The sequence below is a fragment of the Myxine glutinosa genome, chromosome 2, assembly GCF_964187855.1.
Source record: "Myxine glutinosa chromosome 2, kmMyxGlut1.1, whole genome shotgun sequence".
NCBI classification, from domain to species: domain Eukaryota; kingdom Metazoa; phylum Chordata; class Myxini; order Myxiniformes; family Myxinidae; genus Myxine; species Myxine glutinosa.
The window spans coordinates 14,003,032-14,019,805 of record NC_136262.1 but is presented as its reverse complement, the minus strand read 5'-3'; the positions used below and the strand labels follow the sequence as shown (position 1 = coordinate 14,019,805).

At 41.4% G+C, this 16,774-nt stretch overlaps 1 long non-coding RNA gene across 2 annotated transcripts; it reads right to left on the bottom strand.

Annotated features, from left to right (window-relative positions):
• Positions 1-4,419: 4,419 nt before the first annotated feature.
• LOC144891002 (uncharacterized) lies at positions 4,420-6,067 on the bottom strand. Of its 2 annotated transcripts, XR_013622624.1 has the most exons (4): positions 5,558-6,067; positions 5,315-5,467; positions 4,872-5,001; positions 4,420-4,651 (listed from the first exon to the last, which is right to left on the bottom strand). It is a non-coding gene; the product is annotated as an uncharacterized LOC144891002 (long non-coding RNA). The 2 variants fall into 2 exon arrangements; XR_013622623.1 differs by having other exon boundaries at positions 5,315-5,721.
• Positions 6,068-16,774: the final 10,707 nt, after the last annotated feature.

Sequence of the window (16,774 nt, the reverse complement as noted above, 5' to 3'; positions counted from 1 at the left end):
TGGATATGGTTGCGTTTCAAAAACTTTATACAATCTACGCAATTGACCTGAGTTCTCAAAAGGAAACTATAAAGTCTAATCGAGTGGATACTTCTCTATACATTGAAAGAGGGGAGAGTGAAGAGGTTAATGCATATTGTTTGCTTTTGGAGGAAACAGAATTACAGATTAATACAGATAATGGTGTTATGATTAATATCACATAGGTTTTTTCTCATAAATAAATGGTTGGGGTATATGTTAATCAAATCAATCTTAATAAATTAACATCTTGTATTCAAAATCAAAAGCCTTGTATTATTAATGTTAATACAATTCAAAGAAAAGGAGCTGTAAGAATTGATGTTTTACTCACACACACACAAGTAAAAACACTAAATGATGTTGGATCACTTAAAATTAAAATGACGAAACCTATGTTAAAGAAATATTCAATAGACGAGTCAAGAGGAGGATTTCTCCCGTTTCTAATTCCTTTATTTGCTGGTTTAAGTGCGGCGGGAGCATTGACTGGTGGTATTTCAGCAGCGGTAAAAACTGCTAACGAAAGGAAGGCACAACTAAAAGCTCAAAAAGAATTGGAAAGACATAACAAGGAGTTGGAGAAACAAATTAGTGGAAGTGGTGTAATTGTAGATTTTGCTCAAAAACTTGAAAGTCTACCTGATAAAGCTAGATTGTTGGTTGGAGATATGCTTTCCTCTATCGCTCAAGCGGGTGTTAAACTAACTAAACGGGGTAATGGATTGTATCTTTCTCATAAATAAATGGATAAATGGTTTAAACAATTTGGAAAGAATACAACGTCAAATATAGAACTAGCTAAGTATTGTAAAACACTAAAAATTGATAATGTGGTTATTTGTATGAGAGATGAATTAACACATATAAATAAGAATACAAAGAATATTATTATGAATTTAGACACACAGAATGGTTCTCATTGGGTTTGTATTCATAATAGTCAGGATAAATATTATTTTGATAGTTATGGTATGCCACCACCTGTTGAAGTAATACAATTCTTACAGAATGGTGTTTATCAAACATTCCAAGTTCAAGAAATTAATTCTAAATGTTGTGGCCAATTATGTTTATATGTATTATTTCAACTCAACAATAATGAAAATTTTTATGATATCATTTTTTATCTAATATAAATGACCTATGTTGGAAAAGATGGTTCTATCTTTGGAAAATCCTCTCAGGATATTGATTTATCAAATTATTATACAAAGGCACAGGCTGAACGACAAAAATATAGTGTAAGTAAAAATATTAATATGAAGAATACTTATAAATTAATCAATTATCCAAACCCTACAGATGCGAATGACTTGATTAGATTCAGTGATTTATCACAATATATATCTTTAAAGAAAACAGCACGTTTTGTGAAACAAGTAAAATTTACAACCACAACACCTGGTTATACTGACCATACACCTTTCCTCATTGAATTTAACTACCTGCTTACAATTAAATTTTATAAAGAAGGACATTTAGTTAATATGCGAATTAATAAATGGGGGTATGATATGCCTGATTTAGGGTATAATTGGTCTTTTTCAATAAACATAGAAGACCTACATGATTTAAATCAGTCTCGTAAAGAAGAATATTATCCACTTGGTGAAGATAAGGATTTATGTGGAAGTACAATTAGTAAACAACAAATACGTGATTTTAAGAAAATAAAAATATATGATAGTATAGCGATGGTTCGCATGACAAAGAAGGAAGGTAATGAGATAAGGATAGAAAGCCGAGGAATACAAACCGATTTGGTAGTGGGAAGATGGGGTGGTATTACCTGTCATAATATTAATCTCACATATATTTCTGATACATAAATGGCAGGAAGAAGACTACAAGAGAATTATAATTTTTGTATTCAAGGATACCTACAAGAAAAGGGTGCTCGGTATTACATACCTTATGATTTGGAGCATATACATGGGAATTTTGTCATAAAAAACTGGCCTTATACTGATATTGTTAAACCCACAAATAGAGACTTGTTTAAAATATTAAATAAAAATGAACTTCTCAAAGTTATGAAATATAAAACTCTTTTAGAAATCGTCAACAAATCTTATTGGTATCCTATTATGAGAAAAATAATTATAGATACAAGAATATCTCAAAATCCAGATGAGTATATGTATAATATTCTTTGGGGTTCAAACTCAAGGGTAGCAAGGGATGAGGAATGAGTTGAAGAAGAGAAGGAGGAAAGAGAGAAAAAGGAGAAGGAGGAAAGGGAGAGGGAGGAGAAGGAGGAAAGGGAGAGGGAGGAGAAGGAGGAGAGGGAGAAAAAGGAGAAGGAGGAAAGGGAGAAAAGGGAGAAGGAGGAAAGGGAGAAAAGGGAGAAAAAGGAGAAGGAGGAGAGGGAGAAAATGGAGGAGGAGGAGAGGGAGCAAAGAGAGAGGGAGGAAAAATATAAAAAGATGGAAATCAGTGAGATTCATAAAAGATTGAGTGTATTAAAGCAAATAAATCAATCTCAACGCACCGAAGAGGAAATTAAAGAATTAACAACTCTTATGAAGATAATGGTTTCAAAAATAAGAACGTCAATGTCTTCAATTTCAGGGAGGAGATTTAAACGAGAAAGTGGTGAAGAAGAAGAAGAAGAAGAAGGAAAAGATTATGTGATTGATGATGTTGGTGTCATTGACTTTAGTTAGTTTTTATTTGTAAATAAATGGAGGAGAGAGTGAAGGCATTCCTTAGGATTCTTTATGTTTTAAAAATAAAGATTGAAATGTATATGTTGAAAACCAAAAAGGTTTTGATACTCTGTCGGAATTTTTCTGATAAATAAATATGAGTTATTGTCTCAAATGTAAAAAGAAAACTAAATCTAAAAATATCTCTTATGTTAAAGCTAAAAATAATAGAGTTTATCAAAAAGGAATATGTCAAGTATGTGGCTCTAAAAAGTGCCAATTCATCTCTCCTAAAAGAGGAGGAGACATACAAAAGTTTCTGTCAGGAAGTAAATTTACAACAACTGGAATTCCAGGGGAATTACACCTTCCAGGGTATTCTTTCTGTGGTCCAGGAACAAACTTGGATAAAAGATTAGATGAGGCTGACAATCCTAAACCTTGGTCTAAACCTACAAATAGGGTTGACGAAGTGTGTATGAAGCATGATATTGCTTATGGGAAAACCACTACGTTGACTGAAAAACATAAAGCCGACAGCGAAATGTTGTATAATTTGTCTTTGATACAAAATCCAACGTTGAGAGAGAAAGTTGATAGGTTTATTGTGAGAAATTTGATAAATGCTAAATTGAAACTTGGTCTTGGTTATTCCTCAAAAAACTATTAGGCTCTAATGATGTCATCAAGACTGAGGAGCTTTTGGCTGAAGAATTACACAAACCTATAATCACAAAGTTTAAAAGAAGGAAGGTTTATTCTAAATACACCGACCACATATGGTCCGCTGATTTAATTGAATTGAATAATGACAGGGGATACAGGTATGCTTTAACCGTTATTGATTTGAGGAGTAGATTTGCCTGGGTTGTCCCTTTAAAAAAAAAAAGGGGTGATACTTTAATGTTAGCCTTTAAGCTAATATTTGATCGGGATAAAAGGAAACCAAAGAAGTTATGGACTGATGAGGGAACAGAGTTCTATAACAAAATATTCATGAAATTTCTTAAGGGGAAGGGTATTAAATTATACAGCACCTTTAATGAAGGAAAGGCAGTTGTTATTGAGCGTTTTAATCGTACTTTGAAAGAGAAATTATATAAAAAATTCACACAACTCGGTTCTCAAAAATGGGTGTATTTAATTCAGGATATTGTAGATAATTACAATAATACAGTTCATTCATCAACAAAATCAAAACCATCAGAAACATTTACAAAATTAGAATATGAAAAGGAGATTAATTTGAGAAAGCCCAAGTTCAAAGTTGGTGATATGGTAAGGATATACAAATGGAAAAGCCATTTTGAGAAAGGTTATACACAAAAATGGACTCGTGAATTATTTAAAATCATTGATGTAATGGATACAGTCCCTTGGACTTACAAATTAAATGATTTAAATGGAGAAGAAATCTTGGGTTCATTTTACTCGCAAGAATTACAAAAAACAAAGCTAATAATTCATTAAACAACATTTCTATTCACCCCACCCAGATTAGCTAATTTAATTAGTGGTAATAAAAAAAATATTAAATAAACAAAAATCATAAGCCACACCCACACAGACCACGCCCACACAGACCCCACCCACACAGACCCCGCCCACACAGACCCCGCCCACACAGACCACACCCATCATCCCCCACCCCCAGTGCGTCCCCCACCCTTGATCCCCCCTCATCCCACCCCCACCTTCCCCACACACACAAGGGGAGGGGAGGGGTGGGATGAGGGGGGGCCAAGGGAGGGGGACGCACCTTCCTGTCCCTTTTCCTTTATTCTCTTTTTGTAATTAAGAATTAAATAATTGTAAACAAAACAAATATATATAAATATTGAAAACATTAAAATCTTTATATTATTAAAACATTTTTCTTGAGGTATACATTCAACTTCTCCCCAGCATAAGTCATCAATTTCTTCCCAGCACAAGTCAAAGGTTGGTTCAGCAGATGTCTTCAGGTTTTGAATCTCTTTCTATTAAAGACAAGAGGGGAGAGATATTTATTTCATATTTATGTTCCATGTCAAAGCGTCTTGAAAAGCGCTATACAAAATAAATGTATTATTATTATTATTATTAATATAGGGTCGGATGCCCTTCCTGACACCAACCCTGAATCACCTCTTACGATGCGCAGGGATATGGTGTACCTATTATAAACGGTGAACCACACACACGTACACACATGCTTACCTCGAAAAAATCCAGCTTAGCGTCAAGATCGTTGAGTTGAAAATGTAGAGGTTCACAGGTTGGTAGGAAATAACCACTCCTTGGGGGATCAAAATCATCCCACTCAAAATTTTGGTCTTCGAGGTTAATACTGCAAACAAAATAAGGAGAAATTACTATTATATGCTGAAGTAAGCCTGACAAAACATCACACACACGCACACACACACACACACACATTCACAGATACATACACACACACACACATACACACACACATACACACACACACACATACACACACACACACACACACACACACACAATCTCATTTTTTCATTTCTGTTCCTCACAATTCGATCTCTCTATTTTAATCACAGACACACATACACACACACACACATACACACACACACATGCACACACACATGCACACACCTCTCGTTTTTTATTTTCTATCATACCTTTCACGTGAATTTTCTAAGAACGGTGAAACATTGAATTCATTCTGAGCCCACCATCTCGGAGGTAGGTTATTCAAACCCGTATTCAGTTCGTTGTGGAACTCTTGAGAAACAACTTGAAATTCTGCCAGGATATTTACAATATTTGAATTGCTGCAATGAATAGGAAAAATAAATTATTAGTTGTATAATTAATCACATACAAAGCTCTCATTAACAGTGTTTAATACCAAATGAACTTACCAATGTCCTGGCGAGTATTCTTCATCAGAGGAAAGACTGGAATAAGACAAGCTCATCTTCGTTCACAATGTTTAAATGTCCCATTCGGAGACCTCTCTTTTTATAATGAACAAAATGTATTTCGGGGAACTGAAGTGCTTGTCAGCTTTTGGAAACTGAGGGCGTGTGTTTGTGAAAAACAGGAAACAAGACAAAGAGAATTCCTTGGAAGTTATCCAAGTGAAACAACGTCATTTCTCAACAGTGAGCTATTAATTAGAAAAGGTTCGAGTGGTATATAAATGGAAAACAAAATGAATGTAAAAAATATCAAATAAGTATAATTGAAAAGGCAACTGGTAAAAAAGTTCACAAAACAAATAAGAGAATTAATTTAAATACCGGTGAGTTGGATGAGACGGTGAGGAGAGTTGTAGGAGAATTAAATTATTTCCCACACATAAACAAATATTTGTAGGGTCGTTGTTTGAGTGGGTTATATTCACCAGATGATATTAAGAGTAAAAGGTTAAAAGGTTCATAAGGTCAGAAGGATCACAGGTGTTTAAGTGGTCTAATGAATAAGGATAGCATGTCAAAAGGTTAGAAGGTTCGTAAAGAACAGGGTGAGAGAAATAGAGGTCTTTAGGGGCAATGAGGGAGGGAAAGAATTAATATGGAAGTGAATGGGTCAAAGATTAATCTGCCAGATGATATGTAGAAGAAGGATGATAGGTCTATAAGAGAAAACAAATATTTGTAGTGTTTGAGTGGTCTAATGAACAACATTAAGGATAGGTACTACAGACAAAAGGTTCATAAAGATGAGGGTGGGAGAAATAGAGGTGTTTATGATTTTTGAAAAAGACAAGGGGGTAAATGACATTAGATAGGGATTTCCCATGTTAAACGGAGGTGTCCCAGAAGCAACATTATTACACTACTCCCATTAAAGAGCCAGAAAAAGCCACACTTCACCCAGCAATAGCAAGAGCCCTGTAGTTAAAGAACCTGTACGTGTGAATAATAATTTGATAAGCTGGCCATCTCTTTCAAGGCAATGACATTATTTCCCAAATCGTGTATATCCAGCTTATGAGATAATAAATTATTTGTTCTTAACATTAAAGCAAAGGAACAACAATTTATCCCAAAGTCTTACCCAACTTCAAGTATCGAATATCTATTATAACTAAAGGAATAATGTGTGAATCTATACAACGTCTTCAGAAAGTATTCACACCCCTTGACTTTTTCACATTTTGTGGTGTTGCAGCCTGAATTTAAAATGGATTAAATTGAGATATATTTGTCACTGATCTACACAAAATACCTCATAATGTCAAATTGGAATTTTTTAAACAGCATTTTCCACAAAATAATTAAAAATAAAATACAGAAATATCGAATTTACATAAGTAACATTCTGCAACTGGACCTGACGGCATCAGCCCACGGGTCCTAAAATCCTGTTCTTCCACTCTTTCACTCCCTCTCTCTGTTCTCTTCACCCTCTCTTTTGCTCAAGGTCATCTGCCATCTGCTTGGAAATCAGCCAACATCACCGCTTTGCACAAAAAAGGTGCAAAAACAGATCCTAGCAACTACAGACGAATCAGCCTTCTCCCAATTATCAGCAAAGTCATGGAATCCATAATTGCTTCGGATATGAAATCTTTCCTCTTCAACGGCTTGATCTCTGATCATCAATTTGGTTTCAGACCTGGTCACTGGACTCTGGACATGTTGCTTCTGCTGTCTCAACAATGGATGGAGGTCCTCAATGCCAAATAGGAAATTAGAGCTGTCTCCCTTGACATTTCACGTGCCTTCGATACCATCTGGCACCCTGCTCTGCTCACCAAACTCTTCTCCTTTGGTATCAATGGAAATCTCCACGCATGGCTGGTGGACCTCCTCTCTAGTCGTAGTCAACGTGTGGCCCTGAATCGGTTTCTCTCATCTCCTCTTCCTGTTCAGGCTGGAGTTCCCCAAGGCAGTGTTCTGGGCCCTGTGCTTTTTCTGGTCTTCATCAATGATCTCTCTGACTCTCTTGAAAATCCTCTCTATCTCTTTGCTGATGACTCCACTCTCTGCCGCTCCATTCCTCATCCCTCAGATCGGCAGTCTGCAGCCTCCTCACTCTCTGCAGACCTGGACAAAATCACAGACTGGGCAAACAAGTGGAACATGTCTTTCAATCCTGACAACGCTCACACTCTTACGATGTATCTCCGAAAAGACCGACTGGACAACCCTCCCATCCACTTTCTGAATAATCCTCTCCAATAAGTTCTGTCACTCAAGCTTTTGGGTCTCACTATCTGCCATGAACTTTCCTGGGAAAACCACATTTCAAATCTGGCCTCCAAAGCCAGTCGCCGACTGGGCATCCTCCGTCGTGCGAAGTCCTTCCTTGGCACACCTGAGCTCCTCACCACATATAAGGCTTTCATCCGCAGCTCAATGGAATACTGTTCCCCCCTCTGGGCTGGTGCTTCTGCCTCAGACATAGCTCGGCTTCACGCTGTTGAAACCAAAGCTTTCAGAATCATTGGAATCTCCCACGATGAAGCTACCTCGGAGGGCCTTTCACTTACTCACCGCAGGCAGGTTGGTGGTCTTTGTCTTCTACCGACTCCTATCCGGCCTTGCACCTCCAGCTCTCTCTGGGCTCTGTCCCCCAAATATTCCTACAGGTCGCACAAGATCTGCCTGCAACCCTCTTATGGTTAAACTGCCAAAATCAAGACACTTTGCTCACCTTCACTCCTTCATTCCTCTTTTCTCCCGCCTCTGGAACAAACTCCCTCACTCTCTTCAATCCCACTCCTCCCTCCAGGTCTTTAAAACAGCTGTTCACCACCATCTCTTATGTTCCCCCATCCAAAACCTTGATCTTTTCTACCCCCGCTAATTTCACCCCAAATCCACTTTTTTGAAATACCAACTTCTTTCCTGGAAGTCCTTGGTGTCCTTGTGTTTATACTTCTCCCACCCCCCACACCCCCCCCCCCTTCCCACGCCGCCTCCCCCCAAGCCCTCTCCCTCCCACACATTCCCGATGTCCCTGCTCTCAAATGTTGTGTTTATGTGCTTCCCCTTCTCTCCCCATCTTGTCTACCGCTCCCCTTTTTATCTACTTTGTTTGTTTGTCTGTTTGATTTGTTTGTGTGATAAATGTTAGCTCTTTCATGAGCCTCGATTCTGTATACAAAAAAAAAGAAGAAAAAAAGGTATTCAACCCCCTGAGTCAATACTTCGTAGAAGCACCTTTGGCAGCGATTGCAGCTTTGAGTCTTCTTGGGTATGTCTGTATCATCTTTGCACATCTGGATTTGGGGAGTTTCTCCCATTCTTCCTTGCAGATTTTCTCGAGCTCTGTCAAGTTGGATGGGGAGCGTCGTGAACAGCAATCTTCAAGTCTTTCTACAGATTCTCAATGAGATTCTAATCTGGGCTTAGGCTGGGCCTTTCAAGGACTTTCACGTTCTTGTTCTGAAGCCATTCCAGTGTTGCTTTGGATGTATGCTTGGGGTCATTATCCTGTTCTGATTTATCATACAGTTTGCATTCAGGCCAAAGAGTCCAATTTTCATCTCATCAGAGCACAGAATATTTTACCTCATGCTCTCTGAATCTTTCATGTGCCTTTTTGCAAACTCCAGGTGTGCCGTTATGTGCCGTTTACTCAGGTGTGGCTTCCGTCTGGCCATTCTCCCATAAAGCCTAGATTTGTGAAATGCTGCAGAGACTGTTGTCTTTCTGGCGGATTCTCCCATCTCACCAAGGAGTGGTCATTCAGTTCTGTCAAAATGGTCATTGGGTTCTTGGTCATCTCCCTGACCAAGGTCCTTCTGGCCCAGTTGCTCAGTTTGGTCGGACTGGTCGGACAGCTCTAGGAAGAGTCTGTGTAGTTCCGTCTTCTTTCCATTTCCTAATGAAGGAGCTCACTGTGGTCTTGGAAACTTTCAACACTCTACAAATTGTTTTATACTCCTCCCCAGATCTATGCCTCCTCACAATTCTATCTCAGAGTTATACGGACAGTTCCTTGGACTTCATGGTAGAGTTTCTGCTCTGACGTGCACTGTCAACTGTGGGGCCTTGCATAGAAAGGTGTGGTTCTTTCTAAATCATGTCCAATCAATTCAATTGGCTACAGGTGGACTCCAATCAAGTTGTAGAGGCATCTCAAGAATGGTCAAAGGAAATTGGAGTGTCATAGCAAAGGGGTTGAATACTTATTAACTCAAGACATTTAAGCTTTTCATTTTCAAATATTTTGTAAAGAGAGAGAGAGATAGATAAGTAGAAGAGAAACAACATCAAATGCTTCTAACTTAAGTTATGGTCTGCAAAATTATTTTCAGGGAGCATGACCTTTGACTTGTTCAATATAAAGTGGAATATGTTCATCTTTGTATTGCAGTCCATACTGTACATGTGTCAGGTTTGGTTAAAATCTATTGAGTGCTTCATAAGTTATTGCTGTAACACAGATTTTCAATTAAAGGGCACTTAACTGCACTTTAGGCCTTCAACCTTTTGAACCCAAAATGTAATCAGTTCATCCTTGTATTGCAGTCCATAGTTATACTAAGTTTGATCAAGATCCTTTCAGCGGTTAACAAGTTATCGTGGGAACAAAAATCTGTTACTTTCTGCTAAAGGTCAAATGACCTTTGACCCTTTGGACCAAATACCGAATCAGTTCATCTTTGTATTATAATACACCTTTGTCCCAAATTTGGTATAAAAAATCTCGTCAGTGGTTCACAAGTTATCGCTGTGACAATAATTGATCACAAATGGACGAAAAGAGGCATGGACGGACAGCCAAAAGGACAAACCCGAGGACATGATGCTTCCAGTGCCTTCGAGGAAGAAAAGGCATGGGGAAGAATGAGATCACCAAACGAACAAACAAAAGACACGGCAATGAGTACACAAATATGAATAACAATCGACACAGACAACTATTGGAGAGGCCTCTCCGTGGTGGTTGTACCCCCCAATGCAAGTCGGGGGCCAAATCTTCCCCTTCCGTCCATACTGCCCGGATTCGTCAGGGCAGCCCGGTCATGGTCAAAGTACTGATCGGTCACTGAACCTTTCCCTCTTGTCTCTGTCTCTTTGTCTCTCTGTCTGTCTCTCTATCTCTGTCTCTCTATCTCTGTCTCTCTAGCTATGTCTCTCTAGCTCTGTCTCTCTAGCTCTCTCTCTCTCTCTCTCTCTCTCTCTCTCTCTCACCCCCTGTCGGCTGTTACCATTTGGGTGTGGCGTCATGGCGGCTGTGTGCGCTGAGCTGTGAGTACTGTGCTGTGTTGGCGTCTTTACCACCCCCCCCCCCCCCCTTTCACTCCATTTGTGTCCTTGTACGTGTTTGTGAAGTTTTCCCCGTGTTTCCCTTCCCTGTTGAGAAGAGAGAGAGAAAGAGAGCACACATGGTAGGTGCTTCACGGGTTCTTCTTGAAACCCTTGGTTTCCAGGCCTGCGTTTCATCTGCCATGTTCTTATAGCCTTGTGTGCCGCTCATCGGTGGTTTATCTTCCTCATTATACCTCTTTTTTCCCTTATTTTCGTTTTCCCCCACTTGCTAGTTGCGTGTGGCAGGTTTCTTTTGTGTTACGGAACCCAACGTCGGCCTCGGATCCCTTCTCGAGGGGGGATTAGTCCCCTCGTTTGTGACTGACCGACGTGGTCCCTGAAGCTGCACAAGCTCCCTCCAGAGGCAGGTGAGCAGCTTCGTTCGCGACCGCGGATAAGATGTTAATTTGCCGAGCGGATGGCAGCCGCGGCACGAACCGTTAACAAAGACTAACCCGATCCTGAACGTTGGCCAAATCGTGCCACAGGTATAAAATGGGGAAAAGACAAAGACGACGGATGTGAAGAAGAAGAAGACGAAGTCAAAAGGTTGGAAATACGACTATTATTTATTATTACTATTTACACAATGAAAGAAACCAAGGAAGAAGGAGGGATAATAAAATAATGTAGAAAGGGGGACGGACCAGAAGGACACAGTGCAATTTCTAGCTTATACAGACTTACTTATAACCCAGGACAGAACACACAAAACAAACTCACGTACACAAAAGGATGGAAGGACAGGAATCGTTTGGAGGGATGAGCAGGTGGAATCACAGGGCACAGCGAGCAGGTCCACTCCGGGCGGGAAGCGAGGAGCCGGCAGCTCCTTGTATTCGGCTTTACACCGCACACCGGCAGGGTCACTCGCTGCCCCATCAGGGCTTCATGCGGCTGGTTGAAACGGGGCTGGTTGAAGCGGCTCTCTGCAGAAATCAGCTGGGTCACGCATCTGCCGTGTCTCTGACGTAAACTTCCCTTGTTTTGCTTTAAGCTATGGCAAACGAACGTTTGCACAATCGTGTGTACGAGTCACTCACTCACAAGAACGGAGTGACGATTGCTCCACCTGACGGAGTTAGTGTTGATAATGTGGTGATTGCTCTCGGAGAGCTCGTTGGAATTGAGAATGTTCTCGCCGCTTCAAAAATGAACCAACGTATTGTGGTTTTCCTGTCGGAAGAGCGACACGTGGCTCAGGCGGTTGAAACAGGTCTATCCGTACTGCCGGACGTCTTTGTTCACGTCAGTCCTTTGGACACGATGGCGATTAAGTTAATCATGTCCAATATTCCACCTTTCTTCTCAAGTGAGGAGATTGTGGCTGCATTAAGCGTTTTTGGCAAGGTTGTGTCACGAATCTCGATGAATCCGCTTCGTCTGCGCTCTGACGCTTCGGTTCACCACATCATGTCGTTCCGACGTCATTGTTACATCTAACCGATAATAGTCAAGATGTGACGACGACCTGTGCAAAAAGGATGGCGCCGGCTGCGGAAAACAATGACTCGTGTTTAGAAGCAGCAACATTTGCTGTTTTTAAAACTCAAAACCGTTTTGATGTTCTTGCTCCGGAGAATGATGACATTCCTGCTTGTGGGGCCGGTGAACACGAGCAGGAAATCAGTATTGTGCATCAGTAAGCACATGTGACCGCTCCCGTCGTCACAAGCCCCATGGATATTAACATCGAATCCACTATAATCCCCCTCCCTGCTGAGAGTGAAGTGTGTTCAACTTCTGAGTCACAAATAACTCCGGACCTGGTTGAATCAGTATGCAAAGCTTCAACTGGTGAAATACCAGGTTTGGCACAAGTGGAATGCAAAGCTCCTCCCATTGACATACCTCCTCCTCTTCATCCTCCCTCTATCAGCCCTCTTCCTCTCACCCCTCCCAATCCTCTTCCTTCTCCCACTCCTCTTCCTCCTCCCACTCCCCTTCCTCCTCCCACTCCCACTCCTCCTCCTCCTTTGGAAGCAGAACATGAGGCCTCCTTTATTAAACCACCAGCTCCGCCTTTGGAGCATGACATTGATGTAATGGACACGGATCGGTGCTCAGACTATGATTCGGATGGAGCCTCGTCACTTGCTTCTAGTGGCAGCATCAAAGTGTGGAACGATCCAGTTTTTCCCCAAGATTCGGAGAGTGTTCCCAGTGTTCCGCCTGCCGATATCATAAAGTTTCTCCATGACACCTATCGCAAGAAACAAGTTAAAATTAAAGACTTTTTCCCTGACCTGTCCAGCTTTATAATCTCTGCAAAGCGATTGCTCCTCAAAGCCGGACAGCTTGGCGTGACCGATTCACAAGTGTATCGCCTCCGGAAATGCATCCTTAAAGCAAAGAAGGAGCTGCAGACGTAGACAGGCCGAGCTTCTGACACACCAAACTCTATGGCTTTCTCTATAGCGAGTTTAAACATTAATGGGGGACGCTCTTCCATCCGTAAAGCCGAAGTTAAGCAGTTTGTTGGGGAAAATCGCATTGATGTTTTGCTTTTACAAGAAACAAGATGCAGCTCCTCTTGTGCAAGTGAATGGCAAAGGATAATGAAAGGAAAATGTTTTTTTTAGTAGTCTGGAACACCCTCGGGCTGGGGTAGCTGTTTATATATATACAACCTTCCTTTTGCAGTCCTAGTGTTGTTTTTAATGAGATTATCAAAGGGTATTTGATTTCACTCACCTTTACACACAATGGTATTAAACACACTGTACTGAACGTCTACTCACCGAGTGATAGCACGGAGAGACTTGCCTTTTACACGCACTTGGAAACTTCTCTTGCATACATTGATTTTAACGGACTTGTTTGCATGGGTGGAGATTTCAACTGTACGACAGACTCCGCCATTGATCGTAATGGAGAGGAACCTCACCCAGCAAGCACGGTGCCTTTGTTGAGAGCTTTGTCTAAGTATTCCCTTGTCGATGTGTGGAGAATCCGCAATCTTTCTGTCCGCCAATACACGTGGTGTCGGTGTTCAAACGCCCACCTATCACTTGCAGGATTGGACCGTTTTTACATCAATAGTGTTTTTTTGAACGTTGTGAGCAATATGGACATTGTCCCGAGTGGCTTCTCAGACCATCACATGGTCGCACTTCGTATTCACCCACCAGTTCGGAATCGTGGTGCTGCCTACTGGACCTTCAATGCAAGCCTTTTGGACGACCAATTGTTTGTTGATGCCTTTCGTGTGTTCTGGAAAGCCCTGCTCCAACGTAAACCTTCCTTCCCCCGCCTTGGACAATGGTGGGACAAAGCCAAAGTGCAGATAAGATCTTTTTGCCAACAATTTGGAGCTTACCATACCAAATATGGCTCTGCCCTCCAATCTTTGGTTTCCAAAGAAATATTATCCTTGCAGTCCAACCTCTCGCCCCCCAGTGATGAAAGAACCAACCTTTTGCTTGCAAAGAAAAAAGCTCTTCTTGCTGGGCTTTGTGCAAAGGAAGCCAGAGGAGTGCTGATTCGTCTCCGAATGGAGAACTTGTGTCACCTGGATACCTCTTCTAAGTTCTTTTTTGGACTGGAAGCTCAAACAAAGAGAAGTCAGCAGATAACTTCAGTAAGAACAAAGGAAGGAAGGATAACCCATAATCAAAAATATATCAAAGCCTCACTTAAACACTACTTCTCTGAACTTTATCATGCTAGCAACATCGACAACGAAGTTATAGAGTTGTTGACTTCTTCCTTACCCAACTTGTCAGAATCTGCACTCCTACAACTGGACAAGGAAGTAACTTTGGAGGAACTCCATGCTGCTCTACAAACTTTACCTTCTGGTAAGGCCTCTGGCCTGGATGGAATTCCTACAGAACTTTATAAAACCTTTTGGGACCTCCTGGGGCCAGAGCTACTTGAGGTTCTGATGGACGGCCGACGATCAGGCTCACTGTCGTTAAGTTGCCGAAGGGCTGTTTTCGCCCTTATCCTAAAAAAGGGAGACCTTCAGCAACCCCACAATTGGCGTCCCATTTCACTGCTTTGTGCGGACTACAAGATACTCTCCAAGGCTCTCACCAACCGGCTCAGAGCCGTTATTGGGGAGATCATACACCCAGATCAATCTTACTGTGTCCCTAAAAGGACAACTCATGACAGTATATTTATTGTGCGTGACATGATTGATATCTGTTCTCTCCAACAAAGAAATGTTGGCTTGGTGTTCTTAGATCAAGAAAAGGCCTTTGATACCATTGATCATTTTTATCTTTTTTCTGTTTTAAGGGGGTTTGGTTTTGGGGAAAATTTTTATCTCTCACGTACAGCCACTGTATAATAACACTTTTAGTCTCCTCAAAGTTAACAACATTTTATGTCAGCTTTTCCCGGCTAGTAGAGGCATTCGTCAAGGTTGCCCTCTTTCCGGCCTCCTGTACTCTCGCCATTGAGCCTTTGCTCATCCGGTTGCGTGCACGTCTTCTCGGTTTCCTTCCCCAACCGACAGCGAACCCCATTTAAAGTGATTGCTTATGCAGACGACCTTTGTGCAGTCATTCACTCGGCTGAGGACGCTTTGGCCTTGGTCCAAAGCATTCAAGAATTCAGTTTGGCAAGTTCCGCAAAAGTGAATTGGAAAAAGAGCAGAATTCTCGATCTTGGTCCGCAAAATGGCGCCCCTCCTCCGTCTCTACCTCAGCAACTCGAATGGGCATGGGATGGAATTTTTTTATCTAGGCGTGTTTCTTGGCACTGAAAACTTCCTTTTGAAAAACTGGGAGTCTCTAATAAATAAAACTGAGAGGCGGCTGCTCAAATGGAAGGGCTTACTCTCTCAACTCTCGTATCGGTGCCGAACCCTCATTATAAATAACCTTGCAGCATCAATGCTTTGGCACGTTTTTGGAAAAAGCCGGTTGGTTTTGGAAAGAGCCGGTTGGAAAGTACTGCAGCCCCCGGTTTTTATTCTTAAAAAACTACAATCTATTTTTATTGACTTCTTTTGGAGGGGGGAAAGCACTGTCTCAGACCTGGTGTGTTAAACATACCTGTTGCTGAAGGAGGACAGGGCCTGATCGTCATTACCAGCAAAGTGATGGCTTTTCGCCTCCTGTCGCTTCGTCGACTGTTGTATACAGACGTCTCGTGGAAGGCCTTGGCTCACTGCCTGCTTAGGCAGGCAGGGAAACTCGGCTACGATCAGGAACTGTTCCTCATTGACACCAAGAAAGTGGATATTGCATCAGTCCCCCTGTTCTACAGGAGTGTGCTAGAGGCATGGCAGGTGGTTACCGTGCGCCGTGATAACCATAACTACTCCCTTGAAATGTTTTTAAACTAGCCAATCTTTTTAAACCCCATTTTTGAAGGGGTCTGCATTGATCGCACCTTTATGCAAAAGTTTATTGATGTTGGATGCACCAAGGTTAAAGATTTTAGAACCCCTCCTCCTTACAAGTGGAAACCAGCTGCTGACGTCGCTGTGGCCACTGGAGTTAGGTCCATTCGGGTCATTGGGAGGATTTTTTCTGTGATTTTGCACTTTTTCAAGCAAAACAGGCTAAAATGGGCTCCAAAGGTGGAAGCTAGCCCTCTCTCATCCCACCATCCCTTTCCAGAGCTTTTGCTTCATTTCCAAGGTTACACCTCCTTTCATTTGATGGGAAAATCTTCTGTTTATTGTATGTGTGTTAAAACCCTTGTTCCCGATAGACCCGCAGAACCACAAGGACATTAGAGAAGAATGCTCCAGACTACTCGTTCCACTTCGATCAACTGGCTTGCTATGTACAAAGTGCCCGTCGCCAAACGCTCCGGAGACTTGCAGTGGCGACTGGCACATTACATTTTACCCTCCAATGTTTTATCTCACCGTATATGTTCCGATAACACAGAATCGTGTCCCTTCTG